We start from the raw sequence: 19,217 nt of genomic DNA on the forward strand, positions 1-19,217 counted from the left end.
TTACAGTCATCTCTTACAATAACATGCCTCAATGGACTGCACGGATAAGTCCAAGTGCCAAAACCATCCACAACCCAGCAGCAGATACACTTCTGTGCAGACAAGGAACCTGGCAAAATCCAGCCGAGATGTTCCACGTGCGCGGTGGTGGCTGCCAGCTGCTGGGGGTGTCTCACAGGACACCCTGGGGGGGACACCATGCCTAACCGCTTTAGAGCAAGAAGGGGGTGTTTCCACACAGCAGCGATCTCACATGACGTAACATCCCACATGGTGCTGAAGACTGCAAGGGTCATCTCATGCCACCTCTAGCACATGCCCAATTTATCTGAGACAAGGCCATTTCATCCTGCTGCTGAATGCACCTGATCCAAGCTCAAAGTGGAAAAGCACTGGGCTTAAAGTTCACTGAACTTTAAACAGGGCTGACTTTTGATCTGGCTTTTGGTTAGAAGATACTCATTAATTTTATTTAAACAAATCTGTCTACTTTTACTCCAGTACACTTTTAAGGGACAAGTTTTTAAGTTTTTTATTTGGGAATACCACCATAGCCTCATGGGAGCTGATTCTAGGTGACCCTTCATCTCCACTTTCCTCCCTCTTCTTGTTGAAGGGGTCCTTACCAGCAGTGTACCTCACTTTCTGTTCCATGATCTCCCCCTCCAGCTTCTCAGGATGGGAGCTCAGCTGCTACCACACCATGCTTTAAGCTTGCACAGACATCTGAAGGCATGCAGCCCTGGCCATCCTGGGGTCTCCTGACAGGAGGCACAGAGTTTCTTTTCCATCCTTGGGCCATCACACCAGTAGCCCCTGAGGCAAAACTGGCAGAGAACCTCCAAGCCCTGGCTATGCTGGTTAGAGTATCTCCTCTCATGTAGAAGGAGCTGCAACACTCCACTATCAAAGCAAAGAAAAAAAACACAGAAGCCTAGCAAAGCCTTCTCACACTATTTTGGGATTATTAATTTGCATTTCATTAGACTTTTGGTTTGGGTTTTTTTTTTTATTTTCAGGAATCAGCTAAGGTTCTTCTGCTTCTGCTAAAATGTGTATCTATCTCTCTCAAATATATAACAAATACATATACGTATGTACTTATATACCTATTCCCACCTATTTTTGAATTAGGTAATAATGCATTCAGGATACAATAAGAAATTGATATTGCTGAAATGAAAGCTTTTTCATAAACTGTCCAACATGCATATAGGTCAGAGTTGTATGTTGTCAAGGGAAATTACATTTACAAGTCATCTTCTCTGAACTTTTCTTCCTCGTTCTGAAGTTATTAAATATAGAAATCACTAGTTAAAAAAATGCATCAGTCTGACGAATATTTTCTGAGGTCTGTTAGGAACAATAATTTTAATTTTTTTTCCCCAAAGTACAGGGATAAAAATTATAAGCCTGCCCCAGTTTTTAAGGTTCCTCTCACTTTGGGTTGTGTGTAAAGCCTTATCTTTGCCTGGATCACCATAAGGCTTTATCTGCAGCCATCTCAAATAGGATGGAGCATCACTGCTTCAGAAACGAGCACACTTGCAGCCAACCTCCCATGCCCTTTTTGGGAGGTCTTTACAAGCTGACCAAACATCAGAGCTCTTTCAGAGATCTCAGCAGATTACAGCCCAAAGAGGTGAAAACCCATCTGCATGAGAGCAGGGAAGCCAAGTGAAAATTTCCCACGCGCTTGTCTAGAGGCGCCGGCTCCACTGAACCCTTTGACTTTGCCAGGGCGCTGCTACTGCCAGGAGAGATCAAAGTGCTGTACTCTGCACTGTCTGATCAAATGCTCGTGCAGCAGCTCTGGTGGTTAGCGCTTGGCAAAACAACTCCTCTGAATGCACCGGTACTTAAAAGAGCTATTTTTAAGAGACCAAAGTTGCAGAGCACTGCGTGGAGGCGGGGAGGAGGGCTGGAGATGGATATACATGCTACTCATGAGGACTGGGTGCCTTCCTACTGTGTCTGCATCTCCAGGTCTCTCCTCCTCCTCCTGGGAAATCCTCCCTAAGGCCCTTCACACCCCTTCCAGCATCGGCACCGCACGAGGGGATGCTGTAATTTCCGTGCCCTTTCCCCACAGTGCAGTGGCAGGCAACTGCCCTCCTGCCTTGGTGAGATCCGTATAACCACCTCCAGCCCTCCTCCCTCCCTCCCTCCCTTGATGGAAGTCCTTTCCTTATCTGCATTTTTGATCAGCTTTTCTCCCATCTCTCCCGGATCCCCTGCGTGCAGTGCCTGTTCTGGTCTTCTGTCCTCTGCTCACCAAGGTGTATCAGAGCTGATGCATGAGTCCTATAGGATACTTCAAGTGCGAAGCAATGTCTGAGATGGGTGTCTTCTGCCATAGTGTAACACAGCATAGACCTCATGCATATAAGAAAGACAGTAGAAGCCTTGAATATACAGAAGCAGGCTGACACCAGAGGGCCGCAGAGCCACACACACCAACAGCTAACTCCTGATAGCAAAAGCTGCCCCAAACTGATAGTCCTGGTGGAGCCACCTCTAAAGCACATGCAAAACTTCAGTGAAAACAAGCAGGTGGGCTGGCACCACACTTCAGCATGAAGTACGCAGAACTAATTACTCTGTTGATCTTACACAATATGATTACATATACATCATCCTGTTATCATTAAAGGAAACTGTATATGTGGTCCAAGGTTCTGCTGAGCATGCTCCACTGGTCTGAACACCCACCTTGGAGAACCATTGCTAAACCTGAACGCAACACACCGAAGCACATCCCTGTCCTTCTCTCCTCCACCTTCGACTACCTAGACCCAACACATCAACAGTCCCTCTTCTCAAACGGGCAGGCTCTGCTCAGCCACAAGCCACTTTCTAAAGGAGCAGGGGTCAGAGGCTCCCACACAGCTATATGGAGCACCAGGGTGCGAAGGGAGTGTGTGTGCCTATTTTTGGTTTTACTTCCCTATTTCAGATGTGCCCAAAGGAGGAAAGAGAGAAGGCCCTTTGCCATTTCAGCTATTAACATATTAAACAGCGTAACTGCTGACAAGAGGGCTGGGCAGACTGAGAGATACAGACACTACAGACCAAATATATCACTTTCTGGTTTTCAGATATTCGACTCCCCCAGCCGCCTTTGTATATTACAAGCCAGGCCTAACCAGGCTGCCTAGTCTGAAACTGTATTTAGTAACAGGGGATTGGGTTTGCATTCAACAGGAAGACTTCTGAGCATTTCAAAAGGGACTAAAGATTTTGTCGTGGCACAAATGGAAGGTAACTCTTCAGTTCAGTGTTACCAAAGCATGTTAAGAGAAGGAATATCTCAGCACTAAAAGTGAACCTGTGCTTGAGAGGTTGGCTTGGCCTTAGATTTCAGCTGTCCTGAAGACTGGCACCCAACCAAGGTCAAAATAATAGTAATCAGTCACTGCTGCATATCTGTACTTTGCACATGCACACAGAGCTGCCCTGTGCTCCCACACCTCCTGAGAGAGGATGACTCCCATATATACACGAAATTAAAAAAAAAAAAGAGAAGTTTTACAGGGGTGGAGCTTCACAGCTGACCTGCTTTTTTGATCCTCTATTCTATACCCCAAATCGCACCTAACCAGAAATCAAGCTCTCTCCAGCTTAGTTTCCTTCTTTCCCCGTGAAAAGAGCAGCTGAAAAGATGCCCAAGGCAACATGCCATGCTCTTTCTTCTCCACTCACCCACCTCCGGCAGTGTGTTGCCACTCCTACCAACACTCCCCAGGCCCCATACTGCTCCATCGTAACATCCATGCAAATTCTGCCTCCTCTCTGCCCTCTTTGGGGATGGAAATCCAACAGCCTCCAGGCAGGCAGGCTGCTGGAGCTCCACCACCCCAGCCCAAGCATTTCAGTTTGCAATGCTAAAGGTAATACAACACTGGGAGGGAGAAGCATTCCCTGGCCAGAAAGGAAAAAAGGGTGGTGAATCTTTCTGTATTAAAGATTCAGGATTTAAGCAGAGGAGAGGAGATTAGCATGTTACCAGCAGAAGAGGAAGCGAGGAGGAACATCTGGTACTCTTGATAACAGCAAGTTAAGGATTTAAAGAAACAGCTATACAATGAGGTCCTCCCAAACCTTCTTCACACATGAAAACAGGCATAAACCCAATACTTGTATTTGCAGTCACCTCCAAAAATGCCCCCTACCAAGTTAGCTTTCTCATGCACAAGAGAAAAGGCGGGGTCCCAGCATCACCGCCTTCCCCAGCCACTGTGATGGCTCAGGCTGCCCAAGAGTCTTGCTTTGCATGATCAAAACCTTACAGTGTACACTAATTGTATGCCAAAGGGTAGCAGCATTCACACAGTTATTGGACTAATCAGGCCCAAAGCTGAAGCACAGAGCTCTAGGAATATTCAATATGTGATATGGATCTTTTGGACTAGCTTGTCATCCCGGGAGGCAGCTGCCAAAGGCTTGCAGCACTGCGTTAAGGGGCAGGATGCTGGTGGGGAAGAGTGACAGAAAGGAAAAGTAGTGGCAACAACAATAAAAGCACTTCAGGCATGTTCAGCAGAGGTCAGCTGTGAAAGCAGCCGGCTAATTACTCTAACCTAGCACCAACGGCAATATCCCCAGAGGGTTTCTTGGGAAAGCCCTAATCGAAATGAGCCCCAGCACATATCTTATACTAATTTTATGCAAGTCAGAATAATCACTGGATCTTAGACACGTATCTTTGGAGCATAACCAATACATATCAACATCTACAAGGGCTCCCACAAGAAGCAGAATAAATGTTTTATTTTGCTTTAAAGAAGAAATATAGGATAGTTGCAAGGGGAATGGCAGAAAACTCTTCCTGTTTTCTTCACTGTCCTCCCAACTCCGCAGGCAACACGAGACAGACCCAGTGCAAACAGCAGTGCCTCTGAATGTATGTGGCCTCATCATGCCAACAGCAGCTGTGCTCTTGCTGCAGGCATGTGAAAGGGAAAAGAAGGGCAGGGAAAAGAAGAGGAAGAGCCATGGTCATCACCTTCATCTCCAGGTTCCTTCGCTGTCCACAGCAGTTCCTATCAAACCCTTCCAGGCAGAAGTAGATTGCCAGGTAAGGTCTGTAGGAGATGCCACCACAGGGAGCACATCCGTGCTCTGCACGCAATTCTTCATGCTCCCATCTCCCTTTTAATCGAGTTCTCTAGCCTAGGAAAGAAATTAAGGGGAAGATGTTAGACAGTCACATCAGACTGATCAGAAACTACCGGACTGGGGACTACAACCACCAGCCGGGACTACACAGCAAGTCAGCAGTGACACAGAAACGCCCATAGCCTACAGATGCTGCTGCACCCACACCACAGGCAAGGGTGTCCTGAGTGAGGCCAACAACCGAGCCACCAACACCTTTAAACATAACTTGTGCTCGAGTAAAACAGCACACAGAGCCTTATTCTGAAGGCAAAATATGCTGGTGAAGACCCGCTGATTGCAGAACTCCCCAGAGTCTAATGCCAGGAGCCAGAGTCAGGGAGAGCTGGTAATGCCAAGATCAGGGCAGAAGAACTCACCCTCAGCACTGGAGTTCTGGGTCCCTAAGGAGATCTCAGCAACGCAGCCTGTATAAACGCATGCGCAAAGCCCCTCTTGCAGATCCCTCTCCCACTGAACCATTAATAACAAAACCCACTGCCTACGCTGATGCAACAGAGCAGTGATGCAGTGCACTTATCTGACGACCCTCGCTGGAAACACAAAACAGCCTTTACAGAGTTTATTTTTCTAACCTCTCCCCTACTTCTAGAAGAAGCTCAGTGTAACTGCAGCACGTGTCCTAAAATCCTCTTAAATAAGATATTAATCACAAGACTGTTCAGCAAGTGAGAGCACATGGTCCGCTCGAAAAATGCCATGTCCCATAATTATCCTGCCCTGGGCAAGTTTCCAGTGTATATGCATGGCCTGGCATATGTTTCACCCCCAAGTCCAGGAGATCAGCTTTCTGCTCTCAGCAGGGAACCCAAGCGCTCACAGGTTAAGGAGAGGTCTTGATATGCTGATATCCCAAATTACTGCCAGCTTGAACTATCTGGCAGTGGGTTGTGGCAGTCTGGTAGTGGGTTGGAGGACCCCAACCCACTGCAGCACACCACTGCAGGGGAGGGAAAGCAGCGGGGAAAAAGTTTAGGCTTTACAAAGTTTGTGTGATGAGGAAAGGGAGAAGATAGAAAAAAAAGAGAGGTAAAAAGCAAGAAAGGAGGAAGATAGAAAAAAGAAGAGGGGTACTGCTCGGTGCAAAGAGACACCGACATGCAATGCCTTACCATGAGCGCTGCGGTCCCATCAGCGCCGGCTGGTGCAGGTTCTCGCTGGGTGAGAAATAATGAAACTAAAACGACACTTGAGGGTTACGTCAAAGGTGAGGAAAACAGAAAGAGCTGGCTGCTAGACTGAAAAATACACTCCTAGCATCTCCCAGCCAGCAGTGTACCTCGGCATAGCAGCACCTTTGAGAGCCACCTCACCCAGCAAGGGGTCAGCCATCACAGCAAGCAATTGGAGCAAGCCACCCTCACGCGAGGAAATTTGGACAGGCAGACTACAGGACAGCTGTAACGCAGTACCGGAAGGCTGGATAAGTAATGGTGAGCCTGAGCCCCAGCACATTTACATGCCAGGCTAGGAAATCTCCAGCCAGCGAGCTCAGCAGAGCAGCAAGATCCCCTTGCTGCAGACTGTGCTCATACCAGGCTTTGTGGCCTGCAGTAAGGGCACGTTTAAGTTAGAGAAACAATGCAAACAGGAGAGAAAAGGGATGCAGAAAAACACAGGCGGTACACAGCAAGCCCTGCACACTGGTTGTCCAGCCACACAGCAGTTCTTCAGGGACATCACTTAAAAGTGTACAACAATCCACCTCTGGCTTCCCACTCCCTGCCCAAGTCTGCCTTTATACACGACTGAAAAGTGAACCCAGAGATACCATCGGAGGCATACATCTTCTGCCGTGGCAGCGCCTGGGGCAGCCGCAGAGCTGGGAGAGGAAGCACAACGGCCAGGCTGGGGCCGAGGGAGCTGCTCAGCTGTCTGCCTGCTCCCTCCCACTAACAGGGCACGATGCTCAGAAATATTCACCAGCATCTCCAGGAGGTAAGAGGATCGAGGGGACGTGCACGCCTCAACATAGCAGGACAGCGAGTTTGCCTGCTCAGGAGCAGCTCTGGTGGCCCAGCCCCTTCTAGATGTGCACAGAGCCCGTGCTGGGAATCACCAGCTGCAGGATGGGCAGCTCGAATTCTCAGCACTTGTCCTACAAGCCATGAGCATGAGAGTGATCAGGCCTGCCTGCCTTCTGGTCAAGCTTGAGTTTGACAAATTCATCAACACAGCATTTCTAGAGGGCAAGCCTTTGCATCACCAGGAATACTAGCAGAGAGTTACTGGAAGAGAAGATACCTTGGAAGATGCCAAGGTTAAGTAAGGACCCAAAATTACCCCCTCACACACAACAATGTTGTAAAAAATTATCATTAATTTATCATTAATTCTTCTTCCCTCCTCAGACAGAGGATCTTTATGGAAAGATAGTAGAGGATGCTGAAGGTCTAGTACCAGCCCAGGTGAGTTTATCTGCCTGAAGGGAATTAATATCCTAGTAACATCCAGGCTCCAGTGTGACAGCTATGTGCACTAACAGTCAGTGATCATGGATAGTGGGACCAGGAGGCAAGAGGAGGCAGCAAGCCTCTGCTGTCGTTCAGCATCCCTCCCACTGGCAGCTGGCAGAGACTTACAGCTTATCTTCTTTCTACGGGTGAGAAATTATTTCTCCTTCCCACCTTACCCAGCTGCAGCATAACCAATTGCCTGATGGCTGCTTTGGCAGAGGAAAACATCCTGCTGTCTGTGTTCTTGTAAAAGAAATTGTATTTCCTATCAGCAAAGCATCCTGCTCACCCATAGTCCATAGAGAAGACCATTTCATTGCTACCATCTGCTGATCACTCAAGTGGCAGAAGTCTGTGTGGTGGGCTGAGGAGCCCAGCCCCTGGTAGAACAGCCTTCTCTTCTCCCCACACATCACAAAACATTAAAACAAAACAAAACAAAACAAGACATTATAATCCTGCACCTCATTTTGTCACAGCATACTTCCTTCATGCAGCAGAAGTGCTCTCTGAATGACAGCACTGAAGCAAGGTTCTGCCTGGGGTTTTTTCCACTAAGTTAAAAAAAAAAAAAAAGAAGTGTTGTAAATAAGGCACAAAGGCCAGATAAAGTGCCATGACAGAGGCAAATCAAAGCTTCCAGAGAGAAGTGATTCCTGCCTTGCTTCTGTTAGAGCTGCTATGAAACCAAACAAACATCTTAAAATAAACTTTTCACATCCTTTATTGCCAGACCCTTGCAGAAGGTCAGGCCCATGATCAAGTCTGCACATGGGCTGAGTTCTCCACACCAGAACTGCATTTCATGGACATCAGAAATTATGAAGAGGAGTGAAGTCCTGGCAAACTCCCAAAATTGGCTAGGTACCCTGTGCATGCCTCAGGTCCCCATCTATACAGAGTTGCCTTCCAACAAATGCATTGCGAAGTGTAGCTGCTCAGACATTTACGAGGAGCACCACAGACAAGCATACTGGAGAACTTAGGTTTCTGTCTTTGGGTCAGGGTTTAAGTGCACAACAAGTAAAGCACAGTCTCAAGCAGCAAAAAGAAAAAAAAACAGAAGCAAAACCAACAACAAATACACATTCATTGTGCAAAATGAGCAAGGCAGCATCACGCTGAGAAGAAGCTGTCAAACCATGTAATCAGAAGCTGTAGCACACACACAAGTCAAATTTGGGCTGTATAAGTAACTTAAATGCTATCCTGCTTTCTGAGAGCCTGGCTTTGCAACCCTTTCCTCCTGCTATTGAGGCCCAGGTTAACAGCTTAACAATTCCACAAGGACACAATAATGCTTGATAGATCTGCCATTTCTACAATGTAAACTGTTGCATTCATATATAAATTTTTGGCATAGCTGATGCTACTAGAACACACCTCTGCTACAAAATGGAACCTTCTTATAAATAAAGTATAATAAAAAAATAAAATCAAAGGCATGAACGTAGTGTGAACTACAGGAATTCCATGAGTTGCATTCATTTTGATGGGATGTAGCTTTGCTTGGTTTTGATGCCTTCAGCCTAACAAGCTATTGTTGACCCTTACTCAATTCAATTGCTTCACGATACTGCAGGAGAAAGACTTCAGACACCAACCACTGCTGAAGCTAGAGGAGCAGAAGGCAGCAGTTTCCAGGGGAAATACAAAAGTCCTTCCACTTTAATAAAGCCACATTTCCCTTTATTAAAGCAACTTCTAGGACAAGCCTAGGGCTACTGCAGACTGCTGCAATTAATTCTAGGTACACACATAAATTGGCCAGTTTCTGCTTAGGTGGCCCAACGTCACCTCAGAGCAACAGGTCTTTGCAAACACTGGACTTTGCAAATGCCATCCCTTCTGCAGAAGAGGGGCACGGCGGCCAAGAAAGCAGAGAACTGTGACAGCACTAAGGCGGTACCTTTGCCGGGGATTTGGGGATGATGCGATTGCTGCTGCCAGACCTCAACCTCTGCTACCAAGGAACAGGGCTACTGCTCTCAAGGGCAGGAATTGAAAATTCAGTTACTGATTACTATCTTGGCCATATGCCTGGGGAAACGCATGCCCAAGTTGTGACATTATCAGGATATGCTAGCGAAGAAATCCCCTGCTATCACACCGCTGTCATGGTTTAACCCCGGTTGGCAACTAAGCACCACACAGCCACTCACTCGCCCTCCCCGCCCCCGGTGGGATGGGGGAGAGAATTGGGGGAAAAAAGTAAAACCCGTGGGTTGAGATAAAGACTGTTTAATAGGACAGCAGAGGAAGAGAAAATAATAATAATAGAAGAATGTACAAAACAAGTGATGCACAGTGTAATTGCTCACCACCTGCTGACCAATGCCCAGCCTGTACCCAAGCAGCGATCGCTGCCCCCTGGCCAACTCCCCCCACTTTCTATACTGAGCATGACGGCATATGGTATGGAATAGCCCTTTGGCCAGTCTGGGTCAGCTGTCCTGGCTGTGCCCCCTCCCAGCTTCTTGTGCACCTGGCAGAGCATGAGAAGCTGAAAAGTCCTTGACTAGTGTAAGCACTGCTTAGCAACAACTGAAACATCAGTGTGTTATCAACATTATTCTCATACTAAATCCAAAACACAGCACTATACTGGCTACTAGGAGGAAAATTAACTCTATCCCAGTCAAAATCAGGACACCGCCTTTCCAATGAACAGAGCTAGAAACTCATCTGTTGAAAGGCAAGTTCAAGGAGGACTTTGTTTCCCACACTTCACCAGGACACAGTGCAGTAACAGAAAGACAGCCAACCCACACAATAGACCTGGTTCAAGCAGGAACTACATCACGGTCATTGAAGAAAGATTACCTGTGCAAATTATGGCTAAACCTCTTCTGCCTAGCAGCAGCCTCAACCAGGCAACACCCCAACAGGATCCTTTTTCCACACCCACCAGCTTCGCAGAAATTTCTCCCTGCTTCCCCTCTGACAAGGTACTGCAAACACGAACATTTCATTTCAAACCCATCTTGCTTGAGATAAACTCAACTTCCTTGATCCTCCTCCCCACACCAGAGCTGAAGAACTGCTCTTTTTCCCCTGAGCAACACTAAAGTAGCTTCTCCCCAGGCTTTTTTTAAGGGGGTAGTTTTTGCAGCTCATCTGCTCTGAACCAGCACATCTAGTTTCTGACACAAACACACAGCTAGTAGTCTCCTGGTAATGTAACCAAATGTAACCAAAGTGATTAGTTTGTTCTTTTGTAACTAAGCAGCATGGAGGTAGGAGCAGGGCAGAAAATACTTTAATGCTGTGTTTGTACATCTATGGCTATGGATATGCCACTACGCCCAAAGACAATAGGACGAGGAGTAGTACGGACATGCTGCTATGCTCCCAGTACAGCCCCAGCCCATCTTGACAATGAGTTGAGGGGCAGTTAGAATAATTGGTTTGTGTTAGAATAGGAATAAGGGTGCCAAATCATTGTTGGGGACCATGTACCATGAAGAAGGGAAGCAAGTTACATAGGCAAGATGATATTGCGCATGCCCATAAGAAGGGGTCAACTAAAGGACACACCTGTACAACCACCAAGGACAACCAGAGACTGCCACGGAAGCCCCTCGGAGTTTAAGGATGCATGCGTAATGACCATGCAAATATGATAATTAGTTCTGGGAAACAGAATGAATATGCATGATTATTCTGGGAAATTTGATGCATATGTATGTAATTGGATAATATAAGCTTTGGTTGACGTAACCTGTGGTATGCACGCTAGGTGGAACGATCCCCCGTGCATCCGGCGCTGTAACAAAGAATGCCTGCTTCTTAATACTACATTGGTGTTAAGGAGTTTGATTCCCGATTTCGGTGACAGTATGTGGCTATAAAAAATTTCATTAGAACTACTGATAACACCAACAGCTAAATTCAGTTTGAGGAAAAATAGGAAGCGTAACTACAGAGAAGAGAGACAGAATGTATCTGGACATTTGGAGGGGTTTGGGTCCCGTCCCCCCCCAAGTTTTTTTTCATGAAGCCTAAGAGAAAGAAAGCAAAGGATGTGGGGGGCTCAAAGATGCTCAAGGACCAGAAGACACCCAAAGCTCTCTAGGAGATGGCTGCTTAGGAATCTGGCAGGAGCTGAGAGGTGCTAGAAGGAACAATATTGGAAGGAGGAGAAGGTTTCTTGGAGCATATGGTTAGCCCAGCATTCGGCCAAGGGAAAAGGTGTGCAAATTCAATATTCTGAGCATGCCTGCAAGGTGCTCTTTAGGCTGCTCGTCTATGAAATGCTTTAAAACAATTGCAAGATTGCGACACACAGCATTAGAACATGCAATGGCCTGTGGGGCAATCTCAGATGGGGAGAAGGACGTGATTACCTTCTTGCCCAGCCTGAGTGTTTTCACTTTAGAAAAGCAGCCAGCAGTGGAAAAAGCTAGCCACCAAAACCCCACCACCAGCACAGCCTGCAGTTATGAAATCCTGGCAGGTGAGCTTAGGGCAGAAAGGGTAGGCCAGGCTCTCCAAAAGTCGTTGTCACCATCCTGCAGCCCCTGGGTGCCAGCTGGCCGAGAATGGCACATGCTGGGGCTGCATGCTCAGGGGACGTGGGGGGCTGGCAACACGCTCGCAGCTGCTCCCTCTGCTTACTGGGAGCCCTGCGTAGTGTTTAATCACACCCCAGGTTTGTTTTCTTCCAGATTAGGGAGTTACAGCAACCAAGGGAGATCCACACAGGTGGAAGCTGGGAAGAAAGACCCAAGACTTCCTGACAGCAGCGATTGGTTTTATCAGCTCAGCCGCCAATTAGACCACTGCCGAGGTGCTGAGAAGGCTGAGTGCTGCCTGATAAGAGCTCTGACAGATGGGAGGTCTAAGACTCGGCTTAAAACCCTGTCGATGGTGGAGCCGAGCTGTGACCAGAAGCGGCTGTGGTACAGCCACCCCTTTCCGTCCCCTGCTTCTGCAACCTCAGAGGCAGCCACCCCACTGCCGCACCGACCTGCTTCGGTGCACACGTGGCAGGACATGACGTTCACGCCTGAGAACACTTCACAGATGTGAAATGTTGGCACCAGTGAAATGATGTTTAGGCAGAAAATTAAGCATTTGAAATATTACCTGCAGGGTTTTACATGCTGTCCTCACCCAGCATAAAATCTCAGCTCGGAGGTTGTGAAGGAATAGTGGGGTGAAAAAGGCACTTCTGCAATACGTCAAAAAAAGTCAGGCTTCCAGAGTGTTGTTTGCATGGAGACAGATGGCAAAAATGAAGCCAAATTAAAGGCAGGCATGAATTTTAAAAGTATGAGTTAATATGCATTAATGACCTTGGCACACCCTCATATCTGTAGCTACGGTAAGCTTAAATTTCCTTCATTTCCATTCACTTCCAGCATGAACTAAACTAAATCTAATTAAGAGTGTCCACGCTGAAACTTAACACTATTTCTGACATCAAATTTTACAACTAATCCTTAATTAACCTAAATTTTTCTCCTTAGATTGCAAGTATATGATGATCTATCCATCTAATTAAATTCATGAATATCTAATAAAATATTTATCCAATTGCACTCCCATAATAACTAGGAAAACTTCTCAACCTTAGAACATGTAGTTCATTGAAATGCATCGGTGTTGTCCATCTGAAAGAGACGGGTGTTTTGCAAAGTGGTTTATGAAGTGATAAGAAGTTTCCAAAATTGAGAGCAGAAAGGCCAAAGGGAGCTACGCCACAGTTGAAAATTAACTCGATTTCTACCCCAGGTGCAGAGTTGAAGGAGTTCCCCTCGATTTTTAAAAATGTACTTCTAACCACATTTGAAATTGCTGAGCCGCATCCACAGGACCTAAAATATTCCCAGTCCCCACCCACGCTACATTATAAAAGAATAAAATAGAAGACAGCAAGTAGTGACTGCTCTGAAAACCAGCAGATAAATCTAAATAAAATGAGATTCCTTCCGTGCAGCTCTCCCATCTCTCTGTGCTTTCCAGATCCCTGATACAAAGCAGTCTTGCTGTTGGCTCAGCACGGTCAGCACAGCAGCAGTCCATGTGCACAGCACGTGGGGCCACTGCTCAATGCCAGGTCTCCATCACCTTTTCAGACTCCTCAATACCTAGGTGAACTACTCATTTTGCCAGATTCAACGCAGCTGTTCTTGAAACACAGGTTAAACTAAATTTGAAGAGCATGAAAATGCCAATGATCTCTCAGTCCCCACTTTGTATTGTGGGCAGAAAGCCTGACTAACCCATCATGCAAGTCGTTCTTGAATTGAAGTGTCCTTCCAGCATTGCTCTTTTCCAGGTGGGCACTCTCACATCTCTCAAATTACCCTTTCCTGTTACAGGCAAAAGCAATATTTATTTCTGTCAATCCCATTTTTGTCTTCAGGAATCCCCCTGCCTCCAACACTAAAACACATCCTTGGGACTTATTTCCTTCAGCTCTGTTCCCAATTCATTCAACCTGAATCCCATCTCTGTTCCACTAAAACCTGCCCCTGCAGCATTTGTTGGAGGTAACTCACAGCATGTCACTTACTGGAGAGGAAATCCCTTTCCACAATGTGTTTTGTTCAGAGAGGCGCAAGGCAGCTTCCTAAGCAGAGTTACAGACTCCATAAAATACATGTCATCAAGCTCTGGAAGGAATTTGTTAAGGCGCAACTGGTTGCTCTTTTATGATCTTTCCAGGAAAGCTCCACTCTTTCATTGACATAAGCATTTGTGAAAAGTGAATTTTAATATTGCAAGAACAGCTGTTAATAAGAAACGAACTTCAAATTCACAGACACAATTATCTGGATGAGAGCAAAATCCATCCAGCACCTTCCAGACTCTCATAAAACATATGCAGTATTTCAGTCAGACTCGCCCGTGAAAAATCAGCACAGAGGAGCCAGAATACAACGTTTCCATCTCTGCGCCGTTTCTGCTAAGGGACCTCACTTACAAAGTGCCCGACTCTCCGACAATTCTTTATACTGAATCTCTGCTGGGGAAATAAGAGCTGGGCGGAGTATTAATATACATTTATATAAAAATGTAAACAAAACAAATATATAGTTTGATCCCAACAATTATAGTCTTGTACACCCAAATCTCTAATTTCCATAAGACCCCTTGCAAGCACAAAGGATGGCAGGATTACAGTTGGGTCATAGGGACAATCAAGAAACAACACAGTGATTATCCACCCCTGGACCAAAGTAAAATCTTTAAGTTATGCAGAACTATACCTTGGGGGAAGGAGAAAAACACCAAAACCCAACCAAATAAAGAAACATAACATCCCAACTTAGCTAACAAAGGATCATGCTCAAATTTTCAGTCTTGCTAGGCAATGCAACTCATAGCATGAAGGTATCTTCTGTGAGCAAGCAGAGAAGATTTTTATTGATTTAAAATACAAACTAATTGCTTTCAAGATGCTCTGTGCCTGAGCTGCTCTGTTCAGAAGGCACAGGGAGCTCTACACTACCCCTCCGCTTGCAGCATTTCCTGAGGATTCTGTCTTACAAACAAATTTAGAAAAAACAAAACCTCATTACTCTGGTACTGAGAGTTAAACGCCATTTCAAGATAAAAAGCAGCTCCTTGAGATTAGTCATCTGCAGGGGGAAACCATGACCCCGGATCTCTCTTAGTCCCCAGGAGATCAATTTTAAAAAGTAGCTATCACTGCTGCAGGATTGCCATGACAATTTCTATTGTCATCCCATTCCATTGAGTGTCAACACACTCTCCCCACAGGCAGGCGACTCCACTGACACACGCAGCAGCCAGGCTGATTTGAACCCCTTTGATTTTCTAATCAGTGAATGCTGCATTACAAAGATACAAAGGGCAAGCCATAATGCATATTAAAAAAATTAATCACTGCTGTCAACAACTTCTGTTTTTCTGCAAAATTTTACAGTTGAAAATGCAAACTGCTTCATCCATCGCAAGTGGGAAGGGATGCAATATTTATGAGGGGAGCATTAGCTTGTTTCCAGTTTCTCTCACCCCCAGGAATCCCAGACACAGGCCTGGGCTCCATGACACACACGCCTGCCAGTACCGCAGGAGCTGTTGAACGAAGATCAGTATGCAATGTACAGAGAGAGAGACTGGCATCCTGTGCTGGATGCCTTTAGGTTCTCTGCTTCCTCCAGCAGCACAGTACCAGCAAGCAGCTTTGCACAGTTGATTTTCAGTAACTGCCAGTTCACAGAGGAAACACACATCAGGAGCACACAGAAATGTTAGCACAGTCTGGCAAAGAGCTCTCTTCTTCTGCCTGTACAGACGTACCGTTCCCAGCAAAGGCATCTGGGGCACAGGAGTAAACGTGAAAAAGCAGAGGCCTTCCTGCCCTTCAGCATCCTGTTGGTAAAAGGGGGGATATTCTGTGCAATGTTTCTATTTTAAATAAAGATCTCACAAACAGACCTTTTTTGAGCTATGAGGATATAAGAATAAGCAAGATGCTGTGCTGCAGCTTTCTGTGCAACCTTTGAGAACAGAGGTTGTGATAACTGGTGAGCAACAGATCATGAGCAAATATTTAAGATCATCTGATGACTTGCTGGCAGAGTTTTAAGTTCAGAGACACCCCAAGCCAAGCATAAAGACAGAAACTCAGCAGGCAGCTTCCAAACACTGCTGAGGGACCGGCAAACCTGAGCTAAGCAAAGGCACCACTTGGGACCTGCTGAGACAAAAAACTAGAGGACAGACCTCCCGTGTTGTGCAGAGGTGCTCAATCACACAGCCCTGTTACTTCTTTTACAGATGAGCTCCTAGTAGCTCATAGGACCAAACTAGATTTCATACCCAAGATCTGCAGGTGAACATGCTGCCATACACACACTCCACTTGAAAGGACCTTTACCAACCCTGGCACCAGTGAACACACCAAGAAGCAGATGTGCAGTCAATTGGCACATGTTGGGAAACACACACACGCTTCGTACATGCACTTCTTGTTGCTTCCCAGGGTCCTTCAAACTAAGGGATCTATCCCTAGAGCTGAAATCATAACAACTGGTAGGAATGGGCTTAAGTGCTGCCTTAAAACAGGTAAGTGACTGCTTCGCAGACCCAATTCTGGATCCTCTTTTTTATCATCGTTCACCTTGTGAATCAGAAGGAAAACTCACCTGCGAGTGGAACAAGCAGACGTGCATTCGCATTGGTACCATCAGCAAACTTCAGGGAGGGATTTTATGGAGGAAGCTTGGGGTTCACATCTCACTAAAGGCTGAACTGCAGTGCACGTTTCAGAAAGGCAAGAAACCTTGATTTTTACCTATAAGCAAGTGGCTTAAATATGTAAGTACTTCCAAGGTTTTTAATCACACAAGTGATTAGAGCATCTGATAACAATGATTCCTGCTGGCTAGACATCTGAGAGCACTTTATACTGAAAGCATCTCATTTCATCTTCTAGTTTTTTAATCAGCATAATAATTCAAAGAACATTCAAAGGATTCACTTATATTTCACAATTCATAGACAAGTTACCAGTCAAGCAGCACAGACATTAAGCACATCTGAAGTCACCAGGAATTTTAGTCAATCTCTACGTAATCTCAGTGAAAATGTTCTCCAAACATAAAGATCTCTAGCACCTGGGCCATCTTACACTCAGAAACAAAGCCCGTCCTCAGCGAAGCAGTTATAGTGAAAGCTGTAATATGTAGGTCAGCAATCTAAGAAGGGCTATGGTTAAGACAAAGTATCAGATTGATTCATAATGCTCTTTGATTGCTAATCCTGTGCAGAATTGTGATTTATATCACTAGCAAAATCCAAGAGGTACGGAAAAGGTCCGTGCATTTTGTAAAAGAGCGTCAAAATGATTCTCTAAGATCTTTTATTGTGATCTTTATGAATGTCGAGTTGAGAACAGCAAAATGACATTTTCACTGAGGGCTGCATGCGCTGCTTAGCCTCTCCTGGGGAAAGGGAGGAGGACCATGACTCTGCTGCATCATTTCTGCCCTTTCAAAAGCTGGCAATGCAACAGATCAAGTGGGTCAGGAGAAGCACAGGAGGTGTAAGAACTAGAGTTCGAACACCTCCTCTGCGCCAGCCAGCCTGAGAGCAAAGGGCAGGACAACCTGACGTGGCCAACACATATTATCATCCTCTGCTTCCTCCAGCCTGGAGCAACACAGAAGCAGAGAGAGACGTGTGCTTCCCAAGTGCCTGTGGTTAAGGTACCTGCGTGGGCCGTGTCATGCATGCACTACCTTTGGCAAAGGGGTGCCCTTCAGCGGGCCATCCATCCTCTGACAGAGGCAGGCAGGGAAATAAGCCTCTGAATATACAGTAATCTGCTTCTGCAGCCGAGTTCCTCTTGCACCACAGTCTCAAGGACAGAGTTAAAGATACGAAACATTACCATCTGTGTCCGCTTTGCCATTCATTAGACCACCCTCAGCCATCTCATACTGGCACCTCTAATTCCTCCCATGCATTTCCAACTCCCGCAATAGAGGACTCTGACAACAATCACTTCAAATCAAGATTTAAGTACTTGCCTATTTTATTCCTAGAAAACTAGGTCTCAGTGAACAACGATGCACCTCCATTTCCGCAGTTTGGTTTTAACCAAGCTACAGAGTATTTGCAAACAAACAGTAGCCACTGAGCAAGCAGCCTGCTTATCAAAGCCTCATCAACAAATATTTGTTTGTGCAGGAATTAGGTAAAGATGATCATGTATTCGTCCTGTTTTCTGAAATTTAACCTTACATTTCCTGTCAGCGAGAGACACACACACGCCCAGCTGAGCACTGCAGCACCGCTGGATAACGTGGCAGCTCCCTGCGCGGGTTGTCCATCTCCTAAGGAGGATATTCAGGCCAGCCACTGCTTTTGCCAGAGGCACACATTTAGGCAGAGGACCCCACAATATACACACAAAGCTCACACTAAGTCACCATGGCTGCATATGAACACAGCCCAAAACAGAGATCCTTCCACAGTATTTTGCCTACCTAAGGGAAGCAACCATAAAATGAAGGAAAGAAAGCCAGTGGACAGACTTATCTGGAGCCAAGCTGCAGGCCCTCAAGCCTGTCCTGTCCCCAGCACCCACGGCAGCTGCACCGGAGCTCCCCGAGCACACACGCATCAGCACCATGGAGCTGCTTGTCTCTGCAGCACGATCACCTCCAGCAGCAGCAAACCAATTTATTAGCTAAACCAGAAGAAAACGGATGATTTGTCTAGACTCAGCACTTGCATCACCTCCAAAGCAGTGGCTTATGCCGAGGCAAGTAGATTGGCTACCCAGAGCAGAGGAGACCTGGAGGAAGGCCGCCTGCCCTCAGAGGTCCCCATGCCTGCTGACTCCAGCCCCCCAAGCCCTCACCCTCCAAACAGCAAAAGCTGCAGCTAATAGGAAAAGTTTGCCTCATTAGACACTCTTGGCCTCTGTCCCAGGGGCCTTCTGGGGAAGATTTTTCCTGGGAATATTCTTCCTCTCAGGGAACATTCAGCATCACTCATGTCTATACGAACTCCTCAGTTACTCAAAGCTTCACTTAAACCTTCCCTGATGCCGTGACCCAGGCAAAAGGACATGGTTATGGAGTGTGAGGGATGTGTGCT

General features: G+C 46.3%; 1 protein-coding gene across 7 annotated transcripts in view; it reads right to left on the reverse strand.

Annotated features, from left to right (window-relative positions):
- Positions 1 to 19,217, reverse strand: part of ST6GAL1 (ST6 beta-galactoside alpha-2,6-sialyltransferase 1) — a 59,762-nt gene that overhangs the window by 33,809 nt on the left and 6,736 nt on the right. For 4 of the 7 annotated variants that reach the window (XM_075507437.1, XM_075507435.1, XM_075507436.1 and 1 more), the window contains one exon: positions 5,006 to 5,172. The gene's annotated coding sequence lies outside the window, so the exon portion shown is untranslated. Of the gene's footprint in view, positions 1 to 5,005; positions 5,173 to 5,373; positions 5,486 to 5,537; positions 6,002 to 6,290; positions 6,601 to 19,217 lie in introns of those variants that run through there. The other 3 variants (XM_075507441.1, XM_075507439.1, XM_075507442.1) reach the window with 3 other exon arrangements.

The sequence above is a fragment of the Mycteria americana genome, chromosome 7 (genome assembly GCF_035582795.1).
Source record: "Mycteria americana isolate JAX WOST 10 ecotype Jacksonville Zoo and Gardens chromosome 7, USCA_MyAme_1.0, whole genome shotgun sequence".
Lineage (NCBI taxonomy): Eukaryota > Metazoa > Chordata > Aves > Ciconiiformes > Ciconiidae > Mycteria > Mycteria americana.